We start from the raw sequence: 15,329 nt of genomic DNA, 5'->3' as shown, positions 1-15,329 counted from the left end.
TGGACTCCAGGGAGAGGTTCTGGGATGGGTCTAAGGATTGGGTTGTGATGGAAATCCTGCTGGATTACTGGAATGGCGTCACTGTGGCAAGGTTTGTAGGTGGAAATAGCTGACAGCTGCAGATCCACAGGTGGATTACAAGGTCGTGATCAGTTTTTAGATGGTGGGCTGCGGTTCTTTCTGTGGATGGAAGGTTAGCCTGCGTGTCAAGGGATTTGGGGAATGATGGTGACGCAAGGTCTGAGGTTAAGAAACTCTGGAAAGTTAACAAGGGGTGGTTTTTGGGCAGTGGGGATGGATCACGGTTGGATGGAGGAGTGAAATGAGTTAGCCAAGGTTCAATATTGGTCTTTGGTTGAGTCTGATTGGTAGGGTTGGTGGTGATAAAGTGTTTCCACGGTAGGGACCAGGAGAAGGAGAGAAGGTCTTTAATATGTCCTGCATGACTGAATTTGGGAGTGGGGCAAAAGGTGAGGCCTTTGGAAAGAACTGATATTTCTGTGGGGCTAAGGCTTTTGAAAGAAAGGTTCGTGATTGTGTTGCGGGGCTGTTTAGGTTCTGGATTGTGTGTGGAGGTGGGAGGGAATTTTGGAGGGTGGGGTGAGTGTAGTAGGTCTGCGAGACAGGGTTTGTCAGCTATGAGGGGGTGTGGGTGAGGTTTAAAGGTTGTTGTAGAGGTTGTGGACAGCGGCACTCCAAGGTGAGAGTAGGAAGTGAGCAGGATGGAGAGCCTTTTGAGGTGGTGTCGTGCATGTTGCTGAAGTTCCTGCAGGGCAAGAGTTTCAATGTGTGTTATGGGTTCCAGGAATTTGGGATTGCATAGCAGGAGAATCTTGTGGATGGAGAGAAGGTAATGCAGGAGATTTGGGCTTGGTTAATATTGTTTTGCAGGACCATGTTGGTGAGGGCTAAGGATTGGCAGAATCTGAACAGGTGGAGGTCTTTGTGGAAGGAGGGGTGGCAGCCAGAGATGGGTAATTTGATGGTAAGGCCATTAGAGGGGATTCCATAAGCCAAGCAACAATGCAGGAACAGTATGTGAGACTGAGATCCAGCTAGGGATAAGGAGACATATATATTGATGCAGATGGAAGGAGCAAGGATCCACGGTGGTGGAAAAATGCAAAAAATAACGTAAATAATGAAGAATAACACCCAAAAAATTTCGCAAAAATAAACCCAAATACATGTGAAAATATATGAAAAGGATGCAAAAGGGGGAAACAAGATGAAATCTGAGGGAGTTAATGGCAGCGAAATGTGAAAACTTGCTAAAATTGGAGGAAAGTCACAAGAATCAAAGTAAAGATTAACTGATTAAAAAATACATACATTACTGTGGTTAGTAGGTCTGCAGGTGTGAAAAAGGGGGATGGCAGATGTGACTGGATGGTGGAATTATGGGGTGTGAACTGGGATAGAATGGAGAAAGTGTCGGGGGTTGATTGGTTGGTTTAAAAGAGGGGGAAAGGGACCAAACTACGAGGTTATCGATCCCTTGTTCCAGAGTGTATACAGGGCCGAGGAAAAAAAATTCCCGGATTTCACGGTTAAAAATACACTTTCTCCTGGATGAAAATACACTTTTTCTGTGTTAAGTAACAGTATGCATTTCCTCGGAACTGTAAGACTTATCAATCCTTTCAATGGTTGTGGTTTTATACAACAGCGTAGAATTTCCCGGCACTTTAGACAATGAAACTTTGGGGGGGGGGGGGGAAGGGGGGGGGGGGGGGAAACACGTTTTGGAAAGTTGTCTGATGTACAGCAACATGTACACTGCATATTTTGAATTACGAAAGAATAAATTCGAATTCCACCAAAAACCACACATCTACGATATTTCCAAACCGGGCCAATATTAGATAGTGTCGCTCCCCCTCCCTCGAGCGTTTGAGGTAGGAGGCAAAAAATTTAAAAAATTGACTTTTCAAAAATATCTTCATATTGTAGCGCACATCTTTCTGAAGGGTCTGATACATAAAACATATATGATCGAAGGAACGTAAGACATGTTATTTGGTCTTAAGCGTGCCGAAGTGCAGTGCCATGCCTTTTCACAGAATTCTTCCATCGCACGTATCTGTATTTCGCTCTGTGCAATTCAAACGTGTAATATTTTGTAATGGATGCCATAAAAGTATATTCAGGACAGTGGAAATTAAAATGTTCTGTGGTGCCTCTCCTGCTCCCAGTCAGCCGGTTTGACATCATGCCCTCTCAAAAAAATCTCGCAATTAGTAGTGCATGAGAGGACAAGAACTCTTCAGAAAATTTTCAGTCTTTACTGCCTATTAGCTAATAACTTGCTGTTCTGTGTGAAATAAAATTAAATATATGATACATGAAACGAGTAAAGACAAGAGACAAGCAAGACAGTACACATTTCTTCAATCCTTAAGTCCTAGCTTTTTTCTCTCTCTAATCTTGCCACAGCTTTATATAGCATACTTTCCTTTCTGGGAAAGAATCTATGATGCCATCAAAGTTCGTCATCGTTTTGCTACATGAAAAAATGCAGAAAAGCTGTTAATACAAATAGTACCCAAGACTGGTGTGGTTTCTCGATATGATTAAGTGTATTTTGTCACTGTCTGCTAGATAAAACGAAATAGGCCTACCTAATATTGCAGCAATTGTTACACACACCAAATAAACAAGATTGTTTTGGCACAAATGGTCACTTTTATAATACGACAGAAGATAATTCACGAAGTACCGATATCAAATGCCTATTAGGCCTACAACACGCAAAAGGTTTTATGTTAGGAAATAGTTTCACATTTCATTCATACTCTCTAGCTTCTGAAGTATTAGATCTAAAATAGTAGTAGTAAATGTTTATATAAATTTGGAATCATCATATTCTTCCCTAATTTGTGAGAGTCTCCGTTTCTTTTCTTTCCTCGTTCTAACAAACAATCTTGTCATCACTAATTCTGTAACTATTCCTGCCCCCCCCCCCATCCCTCTGAAACTTCCGCCCGGCACAGGTAGACACCCCAGTTTGCCCCCGCCCCCTAGTTCTGGGTCTGTTGCGCATACATGAATATGCCAGCTTGGTGCAACAGTAAAATTTTTCCGGATAGCATCTGGCTGCTTGCTGCTATTGCTTAATACAGCTAACTGCCACACTTCTGTAGCCAGAAGCAGGAGAAGACTCAACTGCACATGCGCATAAGCTCGCTCGCAACCGCTCAAACGAATCTAATGTAAACAGTTGTGACGTCACGCTCATCGGAAGCAATTTGTTGTTATGAAACATTGCATAGTCTTCCTAAAGCCTTTGACACATTTTGCTGTTGGCAGGCGCTTGTATGAGCACAGTGTTGTGTTCCTGTATATGGTGCATTTCCTTTGCAACATAGGTTTTATTTTGGTTTTTTTCTCTCGTTCATGTTTTGTTGCTGCAGTATATTATTCTGCAGTAGCGAGATACAGTAATATTCTTTGTTAGAGTATTGGTTCTTATTAGTCAAAGTTACAAAAATGTAACCAAACACTAAAACAATCAAAAATTCCCAGGTTTTTCCCAGTTTTCTCCCGGATGAAAAAATTCCCGGGTTTTTCCCGGATCTCCCAGTTGTCCCGGGTCGTATACACCTTGTGTTCCTAATAAAACAATGCCACAAGTACGAGAATAAAATAGACAAGACATATAACACAAAACGGAAAGAAAGGAAAGACCACAAGAATGAAGGAAAAGCAACGAACATTAAAAGGAACAAAAGAGGGCATGAGAACAACAAAGAGATGCAAGAAACAGTTAGAAGAGAGTAAAACAAGGAAGCAAATTGCAGTGGCTGGCTGACCACGAAAATAAAAAGGAAAAGCCAGCCACCCTGCAACACATTAAAACCTTCACCCTAAAAGGACTAGGGTGGAGGACACAGAGGTGATGAAGGACAGGCGCTAAAACTCAGATCGAATGATAAAACCCACCCTAATGGATGAAACGTAAAACCAAATCAGCTGATGAGGCACTCATCTACTAAAATCAATGATAAAAAGTTCAGCGACCGAAGATGAAGTCGCAGGGCAGCCAAAGGCCGACACAGTAGAAGAATATTGGCCACTGTCAACCGGGCGCCACACAGACACTGAGGTGGGTCCTTCAAGGGGCAGGAGGTAGCTGTGGGTGGTCCTTGCATGGCCAATGCAGAGCCTGGAAAGAACACAGAGGGACAAAGAACAAGCGCTAAAACTCAGATTGAATGGTAAAAGCAACCCCCACAGGTGAAACATAAAACCAAATCAGCTGACGAGGCGTTCGTCTGCTAGAAGTCCAGAGTCCCTGCGAGACACCCTGATCAAGGATTTCCACACATTCGTGGTCCCCTTAATGACTCGCAGTTTGTTGTGTGTACTGAGATTTTGCCATTCCATCTACCAAACCTAAAAAACCTTGTGGCATAATAACGAACGCAGGTCAGTTGCGGAGATACCCATCTCCAGAAGTGGTTTCCGTGTAGCCTGTTTGGCCAACCTGTCAGCAAGTTCATTTCATGGGATTCCGACGTGACCAGGGATCCAGGCAAAAACCACTGAATGACTGGACCGTTCCAGGGCATAGATGGACTCCTGGATGGATGCTACCAAAGGATGATGAGGGTAGCACTGGGCGAGAGTTTCCAGGCTGCTCAAGGAGTTAGTACATAAAAGAAAAGACTCCTCAGGGCATGAATAGAGATTCTGAAATGCACGAGAAATGGCCACCAGCTCTGCAGTGAATATACTGCAGCCATCAGGTAAGGAATGCTGTTCAATATGGCTGCCATGCACATAGGCAAAGCCAACGTGACCATTAGCCATCGAGCCGTCGGTGTAAACCACTTCAGAGCCCTGGAACACATCAAAAATCTAGAGGAAGTGACAGCAGAGAGCCGCAGGGTTAATGGAATCCATAGGGCCATGTGAAAGGTCCACACGAAGTTGTGGCCGAGGCGTACACCATGGGGTTGTACGTGAACGAACCGCAAGTAGAGATGGTAAAGGCAAGAACTCCAGTTTGGAGAGAAGGGTCCACACGCGAACCGCAATTTTTGGCCCCGACCTGGGCCACCGATGCGGGAGATGGACTGCCGCGGGTGGGAAAAGGAGACGGTAATTTGGATGCTCAGGGGAGCCATGAATGTGTGCTGCATAACTGGTGATCAGTTGCGCACGTCTGATCTCAAATGAAGGGATACCAGCCTCCACCAGTACGCCAGTCACCGGACTCATCCTAAAAGCTCCTGTCGCTAGTCAAACCCCGCAGTGATGCACAGGGTCAGGTAAATTCAGGATTGGACACGGGCTATGTAGAGCTGCAGCAGTGTAGAGCGATCAGCACCCCAATTGGTGTTGCTCAGGCAACGGAGCGCATTGAGGTGCTGCCAGCACTTCTGCTTAAGCTGATGAAGATAAGGGTGGCAAGTCAATCAAGCATCGAAAACCAGTCCTAGGAGTCGATATGTCTCCAGTACAGTGATTGGATCGTCACTGACGTAAATTGCTGGTTCTGGATGAACGGTATGACGCCGACAGAAATGACACACGACTTTGCAGCTGAAAACTGGAAGCTGTGGGCTAGAGCCCATGACTGTGCCTTGTGGATGGCTCCCTGTAGGTGCCGCTGAGCAGCACCAGTACTGGAGCAGCAGTACGAAATGCAGAAGTCGTCTGCATACAGAGAAGGTGAGATTGAGGGCCCGACAGCTGCTGCTAGACCATTAATGGCCACTAAAAATAGAGACACACTTAATACAGAGCCCTGCGCTACTCCATTCTCCTGGATATGGATGGAGCTATGGGAGGCACCAACATGGACACGGGCAATACAGAGCCACAGGAAGTTGTGCATAAAAATCGGAGCGCGGGCCCCGGAGACCCCACTCATACAATGTGGCAAGCATATGATGTCGCCAGGTCGTGTCGTATGCTTTACGTAAGTCAAAAAAGACGGCAACCAGGTGTTGCCGTCTGGAAAAGCTGATCGGATGGCAGACTCGATGGACACAAGATTATCAGTGGCAGAGTGACCCTGGCAGGGCTGACATGGAGCCAGCAGGCCACGTGACGCCAGAACACAACCCAACTGCCGACATACTGTACGTTCCAGCAGCTTAGAAAGAACATTGGTGAGGCTGATGGGACAATAGCTATTCACATCAAGTGGGTTTTTACCAGGTTTGAGCATCAGAATGATGGTGCTCTCCCGCCATTGCGATGGAAAGATGCCATCGCACCAGATCTGGTTGAAAATGACGAGGAGATGTCACTTGTAGTCACATGAGAGATGTTTAATCATCTGGCTGTGGACCTGATCAGGCCCAGGGGCTGTGTCGGGGCAATGTGCAAGGGCACTGAGGAGCTCCCACTCTGTAAATGGGGTATTATAGGATTCACTGTGGCGTGTAGTGAATGAGAGGTCGTTCCCTTCCAGCTGCCGTTGGAGTGTGCGAAATGCTGGGGGATAATTCTCCGACGCAGAGGCTCGAGCAAAGTGCTCGGCAATCGTGTTTGCATTGGTAGATAACACACCATTTATGGGAACACCTGTTGGGGCCTGGTACCTGAAAAGGCGTTTGATCTTTGCCCAGACTTTGGAAGGTGATGTATGGCACCCAATGGTCGAGCCCTATCTCTCCAAACACTCCTGCTTCCGTTGTTTGATAAGGTAGCGAACACGGGCACAGAGCTGTTTAAAGGCTATGAGGTGCTCCATAGAAGGGCGCTGCTTATGCCACTGTAGAGCTCGCCGATGCTCCGTAATTGCTGCAGTGACTTCCAGCGACCACCAAGGGACTGCCTTACACCTCGGGCACCGTAAAGAGTGAGGGATCGCATTTTCTGCCGCAGAAACAATTGTTGTAGTCACCTGTTCAACCATCACATCGATGTTCTCGTGTGGGGGAGATTCAATGGTGGAAGTTTCCCAGCCAGCCTTGTTTAAAGCCCATCTGGGCAGGTGTCTGTGGGCCTGATGCTGGGGCAGTGACAGGAAGATGGGAAAGTGGTCACTACCACACAGGTCGTTATGTGCTCTCCAGTCGATGGATGGGAGAAGTCCTGGGCTGCAAATTGACAAATCAATGGCCGAGTAACTACCATGGGCCACAGTGAAATGTGTGTCGGCCGCAGTGTTTAAGAGGCAGAGGTCGAACTGAGACAGTAAAGTTTCGACATCTCTGCCTCAGCCAGTAAGCATGGTACCACCCCACAAGGGGTCATGGGCATTAAAATCTCCCAGAAGTAGGAAAGGTTTAGGGACTTGATCAATCAGTGCAGCTAATACATTCAGGGGTACTGCATCATCTGGGGGAAGATATAAGATATACATTGCAGACAGTTATTTCCTGTGTCGTCCTTATCCTGACAGCCACAGCTTCAAGAGGGGTTTGAAGGGGCACATGTTCACTACAGACTGAGTTTAGGATATAAATGCAAACTCCACCTCACACTCGATTATAGTAGCTACGGTTCCTGTAATATCCCTTATAGCCACAGAGGGCTGGGGTCCACATCAATTGCCGGGAACCAAGTTTCCTGGAGGGCAATGCAGATAGCAGGTGTAAAGCTTAACAGTTGTTATGGCTCAGCCAGGCGGTGGAAAAAACCACCGCAACTCCACTGGAAGATGACATCGTGACACTGGGAAGGCATGGAACATTCAATGAGGCAGTTTACGCTTCAGTCATCTGCCACCACTGACTTATTGCGTGAGCAGTCTATATCCATTGTGTCCGAGGGTCTGGCGAGATCTAGGTCCTTAGCAGACTCCAATATCTCCACCCCATCCTCAGACGCAGAGCTTGTAGGTAGCGTGGGTACCACTGCAATTTCCTTGGCCTTAGGGGTTTTCTTTTTGGATTTCTCTTGCTGCTCCTTGAGCTTTCCTGGCTGGGAGGACTTCACTGGCTCCGTCTCCGGGACTGAGGATGAGCGTGTAGCCCTATGGCCAGCTGCGTTTGGACTCTTCAGCCACTAGCGGGTGTCGTCTTTCCCACTAGCAGAAACCTGGGAAGGGAGTGACCCAATGGACTCCTTCCTAGCGAGAGAAGCCAAAGAAGACTTACGCTTCTCCAGGTTAGAAGTGGTGACAGATGTCCCCGATGGTTAGCGGGGAGGGGGGGGGGGGGGGTTTCTCCCGAAGTAGGTGGTGCAGGAGCAATAGGGAGGGAAATGCCCCCCACAATCAAGGGGGCAGGTGTAGTCTTCTGGGTTTGAGAGGTGGCGTAAGACAATATCATATGCACAGGATGAAGGCATTCAAATTTTCTCTTAGCTTCAGTGTAGGTCAGTTGGTCCAGGGTCTTCTACTCCATGATTTTCCTTTATTTCTGGAGAATCCTGCAGTCTGGCGGGCAAGGTGAATGGTGCTCTCCACAGTTGACACATATGGGAGGCGGGGCACATGGAGTATTGGGAAGTGATGGGCATCCGCAATCTCGGTATGTGAGGCTGGAAGTACAGCAGGAAGACATATGGCCAAACTTCCAGCACTTAAAGCACCACATTGGAGGAGGGATATAGGGCTTCACATCACAGCTGTAGACCATCACCTTGACATTCTCGGGCAATGTATCACCCTCAAAGGCCAAGATGAAGGCACCGCAGGCAACCTGATTATCCCTTGGAGCCCGGTTGACACGCTGCATGAAATGTGCACCTCGCCGCTCTAAACTGGCGCGCAGTACATCGTCGGACTGCAAAAGAAGGTCCCTGTGAAATATGATACCCTGGACCATATTTAAGCTCTTATGGGGTGCGACGGTTACATAAACATCCCCTCTTACAACAGGCAGGAATACGTCGGGCCTATTCTAACCCTCGGACTAGCAGGGGAGAGTGTCGGGGATGGGTTAGTAGAATGAGATACAATATCGTGTGGCACTGGAAAGGTGCGGAAGTAAACACACAAAAATGCGTGAAATGCAAGGATAGTGATCAATTTGAAAGTAGAGGATTAATTATATCAGCGGAAGTAATTAGGGACGTAAGATGCTGCACCAGCAATCAGTGTGGTTTTGTAGCTGTCTGTTGTGCACGGTCAAGACAGTTGATACAGTGTGGCTCGTAAGTAGAGTGCGCAGTGCTGTAAGTTAGGCAACGAGAGAAACACAGGAAAGAAAAGAATGAGGACAAACATTGAGTATGGTGATGCAAAATAAAATAGTAACAAAGGAGAACAGCACTGGGTTAGGATTGTAGAAAAGCAGTCAGGCTACAAACAAATCTGGGGTACACCTATGGGCACCTGCATGGCACCATTCTATGCTAACCTATTCATGAGCCATCTAGAGGAATCCTTCCTAAACACCTCATCTGGTTCAGATTTACTGATGACATCTTTGTTATCTGGATCAAAGGTGAAGACACCCTATCCACACACCTCCAGAACCTCAATAACTTCTCCCCCTTTTGCTTCACCTGGTCCTACTCAACCCAATCCAATAAGCCTCCACTCTAGCCACCCGTGGTGGTCGCATCTGCAGTGAAGAGCAGTCCCTCTCGAAATACACTGAGGGTCTAACTGAAGCCTTCACTGACCGTAATTATCCTCCCAACCTTGTACAAAAACAAATCTCCCGGCCTTACCTTTCCTGTCTCCCACCACCTCCCAAAGCCCCACCGTCCGGCCATAGAGAAGCATTCCCCTCATAACTTAGTACCACCCAGGACTGGAGCAACTGAATTACATTCTCCGCCAGGGTTTCAATTACCTCTCATCGTGCCATGAAATGAGAAATGTCCTGCCCACCATCCTTCCCACCCCTCCTGCAGTGGTATTCCACCGAACCTACACAATATACTCATCCATCCTTCCACAACCCCTGCTCCCAATCCCTTACCTCATGGCTCTTACCCCTGTAATAGACCTACATGCAAGACCTGTCCCATACATCCTCCCACCACCACCTACTCCAGTACGGTCACTAACATCACCTAGCTGTGAAACCAGTCATGTGGTGTACAAGCTAAGCTGCAACCAATGTGCTGCATTCTATGTAGGCATCACAACCAACAAGCTGTCTGTCCGCATGAATGGCCACCGACAAACTGTGGCCAAGAAACAAGTGGACCACCCTGTTGCTGAATATGCTGCCAAACATGATATCATTTATTTCAATGACTGCTTCACAGCCTGTACCATATGGATCCTCCCCACCAACACCAGCTTTTCTGAATTGTGCAGGTGGGAACTTTTCCTGCAATAAATCCTATGTTCCCATAACTCTCCTGGCCTCAACCTTTGTTAGCTGCTGTCCTCACCCATCCAGGCACTTCCCTGCTCTCATTCCAGCACTACACAGCTGTCAATCCACCACCACACGCAGTCTTTTCTTTTCTTTATTTTATTTCTCTCCTTTTCTGCTACTTCCCCCCCCCCCCCCCCCCCACTGCCCACCGCCCAACCTGCAGCACTTCACTGTCTGCCCTCCCCCTCCCTGCCCCAGCCTCCTCCTTTGCCCCACCCAATCACCACTCCCATCAAGCACTGGTGCTGCTGCTCGCAGTGTGGTTTCAGTTGCCTGAGACTGTAGTCGTTTGTGTGAGTTGCATTTGCTGAGTGTGTGGGTGCATATGTGTGTGTATTGTTGACAAAGGCCATTGGCAGAAAGTCCTAAGTGTGAAAATCTTTTGTTGTGCCTATCTGCAACTCAGCATCTCCACTATATGGTGAGTAGCAACTTTCCTGCTCATAATATGTAAGACTGAGTTCTCTTCACACCCTTCAGACAATATGGGTGACTTCTTGTCTAGTTAACTGGGAGTCTATCTGCTCAGCCTACACTTCTTTGTACCTTTTCACCACCCCATGGGGAGGCAGTCATTAGTGTAGCTGAAGAAACAGTGTACAGCATAGCTCCTTTTTTGGATGGCATTATTACTTTGTGTTACAATGAGTCTCCCATTACCTTCACTCACTATCCAAGAGTGGGATATGGGAAATGGCATGAAGTAAAGCACTGCTTGCAGTGGTATTGCTTGGATTGGGGACTGTGTTCCAAGGCTGATACAGTCACTATGAAGGTCCAACAGCAACCTCAAGCAGTAGCAACAAACAGGGGTGTGGTGAACATCTCAATGAAGCACCTATGGAATTGAGTAGTTGGCTGAGGGGCACTTTAACTGCTGTCCTGCAAGGAAGACAGGTCTTCAAAGCCTTGGGAATAAACCCCGAGAGAAAATCGTACCAACCTGAAGACATTTAGGTGGCAGCCCCATGAAAAGGGCTAATCTTGTGCCATACCCATAATGTTGTTGAGGGACACTTTATTTACTTGCAATTCTAACAATGAAGTCTTTTGCAACCTGCAAAAACCAGGAATGAAAAGGGGACAGTAGTTTTACCATAAAATATAATTTTAAAATCATGAGATGGAATGAAACGAGGATAAGCAAGACTGAATACTTACTATGTATACTGAATGAAATAAAAATAGATATTGTTTCAATAGCATTAAAAATGAAGGACTTGAAACAGACTATGACATTTTTACTTTATGCAGATGACTCTTGCTTTTTTGACTGTATGGCAGCAGCACATGACAAACTATGGTCTAGGTATTATCAAGAGAACAGTAGGGGATTACACTATTCGCAAGAGAGAAGATGTGTGAAGTAGTTGATCTGCAATTTGGGAGACAGTCATGTAAGGAATCATGAGTGTGATTTGATGCGTTTTGTGAATGAAGTAAATTGTGACTATATTTAAGGAAGGTAATTACTAACAAAACTATGTGAACTGGAATAATTATTGTTATAATGGTGCCAGCCGGCGGCTTTCAGTTTCTTTCGATAACTGCTATTGTACAATAATCTATTGTTAAACAGACATCAATGATGAAAAACTGGACAGACTTAATGTAACAGTGAAAGTTTTTTTTTTTATTATTTTCATTTTTTCAGAGACCTCTTTATAACAAGATCACTTTTCATTATGTGATTCTTGAGTTTCTCCCAGCGTATTTGATAATCAAAATATCCACGGGTGTGCTGCCAACCCAGTTTCCTCTGAGCAGCCATAGCGTACGGATCTCCGTGCCGTCACGTTCACAGGAGCTCAGTCCGTCAGTTCACCTGATGATGGCGACATGTATGATCGCTGAAATATTGTGCCCGTTGGACACTATAGACCAGCAGCACACCTGTGGATATTTTGATTACTTTTCATTATGTTATTGATAACAGAGTAACAATTACTGATTCTTGAATTTCATGACCAGCAATTTATTGTAAGCAACAAACCAATTTAATATTTTCAACGCGCTCCCAAAAGAACTAGTAACTGAAGAAAATATAAACATAAAAGAAAATGAGAGGTTTTTGAGTAGTTTGTTATGTGTGTTGGTTATTGGTAGTATTTGCATGAATGATAGTAATTTTCAGGGAATTTTGAACATAAATTTGATTGAATTAGGTGTATATATTTTTTTGTTTCTTTCATTACAAATTGCTGTAGGAAAGTGTGATATGATTCTTAACAAGAGTATCAATATGAATACAGGAAAAACACAGAAGTGATATGTTTACACAGGTGACTCAAGGTATAGTAACCAAGAGATTTAATGTAGAATCAGGATAGTTAATTATGGACTGTACATCTATATACCACAAGGCATCTTATGGTGTGTGGGGAAGGGAACTTTGTGTATCACTGTCACCCCCCCCCCCCCCCCCCCCCCCGTCTGCCTCCTTAGCTCAGTGATCAGTGCATCTGACTGTCATGCAACAGGCCCATATTTGATTTCCAGCCATGTTGGAGATTTTCTGTGCACTTTGGGACTCAGTGTTGTGTTATCATCATCATCATTATTATTATTTCATTATTGACACACAAGTTGCCCAGTGTGGTGTCACATGAAGAGACTCGCAATTTTGTGGTCAAATTATCTCAGGTGGGGTCTCCCAGGCATCAATACCCCTTTTACTATTCCAGTCACAAATTGTTCATGGAAAGAATGATTGTTGGCAAGGCTCCATAACAGCTCGAATCTATCTAAATTTTACCCTCATGGTCGTTTTGTGAGATATACATAGGAAGCATCAATACATTGGTTGACCCTTCTAGGAATGTATACTCTCAGAAACTTAACAATGACTCACATCATGATGCAGAATGTACCGTATGTGCGACTGGAGTTGTCTGTGCTTCTCAGGGATGTTTTCACATTTACTAAACGAATCCGTAACAAAATGTGCTGCTATTCTTTGGATCTCCTACATTCCGTCTAACAATCCCATCTGGTATGGATCCCATACTGAGGAGCGATGTTCAAGAGTAGGTCAACTGTGGATTTGTAAGCTACCTCCTTTGTGTGTGGACTACACTTTCTGTCAATTCTTACAATGAACCTCAGTCTGGCATCTGCCTTACCTGCAACTAGCTTTATGTGGTTGTTCCACGTCAAATCACTCTTTGCAGATGCATGAATTTTATGGGTGCAACTGCTTCCAGTGACTGTTCTGCAGTTGTGTATTCATATAATAAGGGGCCTTCCTCCCGATTTATGCAAAATATGTTACATTTGTTTAAAATGAGATTCAATTGCCAGCCTCTGCACCAAGTGTCTATTCTCTGCATTTCACTAAAATTGTGTAGTGTAGAGAATTCTCTGTATGCAACAGCATTATCCATGCATGGCCTAATGAAACGTTTGACATTATCCAGTACATCCTTTACATATATTATGAAAGATAATGGTCCTTTAGTGCTTCCTCAGGGTACACCAGAAGTTCCTTTTAAATTTGAATATTTCTCTTTGTGCCAAAAAACACAAAATGTTTTTGTTTCTTAGAAATTCACCCATTCAATCATACAGCTGACATGACAGTCTGTAAGTTTCTATTTTATTCATTAGATGGCAGTGCAGAACTGTACTGACCACTCCAGAAAAGGAATGGAAAAACCACAAAAATGTTTTTGAAACCTTACAAAAAAACAGTAAGTACTTTGAACAAGAATGACTACATTATTATTGATGACGAAATTAATGACAGACTGAGAAATGTCCCAGTACATATTACGGGGAATAATGGAGGACCTGTTTCCAACACTCAACAGCTCCTTAAAGATTTTACATGCCTCACTAACTTTTGTGTTATTAACACACATTCCAGCCATAAATAAATAGTCAAAACAGTCTGGCCAGACAAAAGACGGCAATAAGTAACAGACTATTTTATGGCTAATTAGGAAACAACCTTGAAACAGAGATGTCACAGTATACAGAGAGGTAAAAGATGAATTGAATAATTGATGAAGTAAAGGAGAGTTAAGATCTGCAACAAAGTGGGAGAATATCGAAACCAAAATAGAAAAAGGCCCATGACAGTTATTTGGATACAGAACACATAGAGAAAGAAGAAAAAAGTACTGAAATTATGATATAGACAGGGTGGTTAAGTAGAAAAAGGTTAAATATCTGGGGTCAACAAGAAAACACAGATCAGTACAAAAGATTGACAACAGAAGTGAAGAAACAGTGCAGGATATTTGAACATGAAAACTGGGAGAGATTCATTTCTGAAATAGAAAATAATGTTCATTGAAGACAAGAATCTGTGCATAAAATGATTTACTTGAACAAAGATACAATACGTCACATAAACATCAAAATGATGAATAAGACAATAGCTGAATTAATGTGGGCAAAAGTGAATGAAGCAAATGGAATTTCAAAAGAAGGTGATGTAATTGTTGAGAGTAGGAAGAAACTAGCCCAGACGGAATAGAAATGACAGAATAAGAGTACATAATGGGAAAAAAGTGGGACAACAGTAAGCACCAATATAAACTCCAAACTGATTAAATATGCATATCTTCTCTTACGAAATTTAAATTACTTCTCTTCACTAACAAATGCTACACAAAAAGAACTACCCAATGACTAGAAATAGGATATAATAATACTGTGTTTATAAATGAGTACTGGAAGCACTGTGAGAACTGGGGGTGGTGGGGTGTATTTCTTTGTGTCATCTTCAAAAATATTTTTATCCAGAGCTGAACAATAGACACACTATAATTAAAAAAAAAAAATCCTGCTGTAAGAGCAGAGTGAGATTAGGAAGGGTAGGTTCTGTCTGGATAACACACAGATCAGATAAATAATGGAGACTCTCATAGAGTTCAACAGAGAACAACATTTGATTTTTCTATATTACGGGGAAATACATTGACAAAGTATGCTACATCACTTAATAAAAGTAATTCAACATATTTACAATGACTCCAAAATCAACTTTAGCGGAAATGAGGACATGAAAGTGAGAACAACTCTTACGTTCGAAAATGGCTCCGCTATGACTCTTTATTTTTTAAAAATATCTATCTTGAAAAC

General features: G+C 44.2%; 1 protein-coding gene across 2 annotated transcripts in view; it reads right to left on the bottom strand.

Annotated features, from left to right (window-relative positions):
- LOC126161536 (uncharacterized) overlaps positions 1–15,329 on the bottom strand; it is a 139,722-nt gene that overhangs the window by 20,396 nt on the left and 103,997 nt on the right. The window lies entirely within an intron of this gene.

The sequence above is a fragment of the Schistocerca cancellata genome, chromosome 2 (genome assembly GCF_023864275.1).
Source record: "Schistocerca cancellata isolate TAMUIC-IGC-003103 chromosome 2, iqSchCanc2.1, whole genome shotgun sequence".
Lineage (NCBI taxonomy): Eukaryota > Metazoa > Arthropoda > Insecta > Orthoptera > Acrididae > Schistocerca > Schistocerca cancellata.
The sequence above is the reverse complement of the archived record's forward strand: the minus strand, read 5'-3'. Positions and strand labels throughout refer to the sequence as shown.